At 32.1% G+C, this 1,207-nt stretch overlaps 1 long non-coding RNA gene across 1 annotated transcript; it reads right to left on the reverse strand.

The window, feature by feature from the left end:
• Window positions 1-438: 438 nt before the first annotated feature.
• LOC127151480 (uncharacterized) lies at window positions 439-838 on the reverse strand. Its single transcript, XR_007824487.1, has 3 exons — window positions 734-838; window positions 595-667; window positions 439-521 (listed from the first exon to the last, which is right to left on the reverse strand). It is a non-coding gene; the product is annotated as an uncharacterized LOC127151480 (long non-coding RNA).
• Between the last annotated feature and the right edge of the window lie 369 nt (window positions 839-1,207).

Consider the following 1,207-nt stretch of genomic DNA (forward strand, 5'->3'; position numbering starts at 1 on the left):
AAATATAAAGATAATATATAAGATCGTGATTAATAACCAATATATATGTACAACAAAAAGTTCCTCCACTAACTAAAGTATACGTACAAACTATCTAACAAACAACAATTAGTACGGGATCGCTTGCCCTTCCAAAAACTATAGGATTGCCCGTCCCTACAAAAACTTAATTAAAAACTTCAAGAGAAAAAACCCAAAAACCCGAAGTATTTACAAAAATCAACTACTAACTTAACTTGACCAAAAAAACATTTAAAAGCTTACACAAATCTGCTAACAAAAGCTGCCCATTGGGTCCGAATCTCGTCAATCTCCTCTTGCCTATATGCACTTTTGGTATTTAACTACACAGAAAGAGAAAGATATGGAAAGTATGAGTTTTGATCATAAATTGTAATATGTAAAAAGTTAAAGTAGAAACTTACAAGGCTAGTGTTAGAAGTACTAGAATTATGCACTATCTCATGTATGTACTTTTGCACGTAGTACCCACACCCTACAGAATCCAATTGATGAAGGCACTGCATGTATATAAATTGAATACAAATTAATCTTATGTTTCGTCTAAAATAATTACGTGTAAATGCAAATTACCTTTACAGGTCTCCATTTTGGAGTTGACCGATAACGTTGTAGGTCGTGTTTCGCTTGCCATGTCTTCAACCCTCTAAATATTTTGAAGCATTAGAAGACAATAAAGTAAAATAAGAAGTAATAAAGTGAATACACTTACACACTTATGACTCCATGAATGTCTTCATTGACTTTACCACGAAGGGAGTCCAAGACATAAACGCAACTTTTACGAAGATCGATGACATGCAACATCCAATAAAAACTACAATAAACAACATATTTAATGTGAGTACACGCATTTAAGCTCAACGAAAAAAAATTAATGTTTTCCTCTTGTTTATTTACCCGACATTATATGGAATTATCACTTTTTGTTCCAAGTTAACTGCTTATAGCTGGTTGGCTAAATTTCTGGATCAAAGATATTTTTGATTGGTCAATGACAAAAAAATTACTTGCACAGTCACATTCATCGCAAAGATATTTAAGTAAAAGCCAACAATATTTAAAATATCAGCAAACTAACTACAACAATGGTATTGGAGATAAAGAGATTAGTAAAAGTTATCTTATACTTACGTAATATACGTTAGTATGCACATATAGCCGATTTCAACCATGCCGCAGTAAT

Source organism: Cucumis melo, chromosome 10 (assembly GCF_025177605.1).
Source record: "Cucumis melo cultivar AY chromosome 10, USDA_Cmelo_AY_1.0, whole genome shotgun sequence".
In the NCBI taxonomy this organism is placed as follows: Eukaryota; Viridiplantae; Streptophyta; class Magnoliopsida; order Cucurbitales; family Cucurbitaceae; genus Cucumis; species Cucumis melo.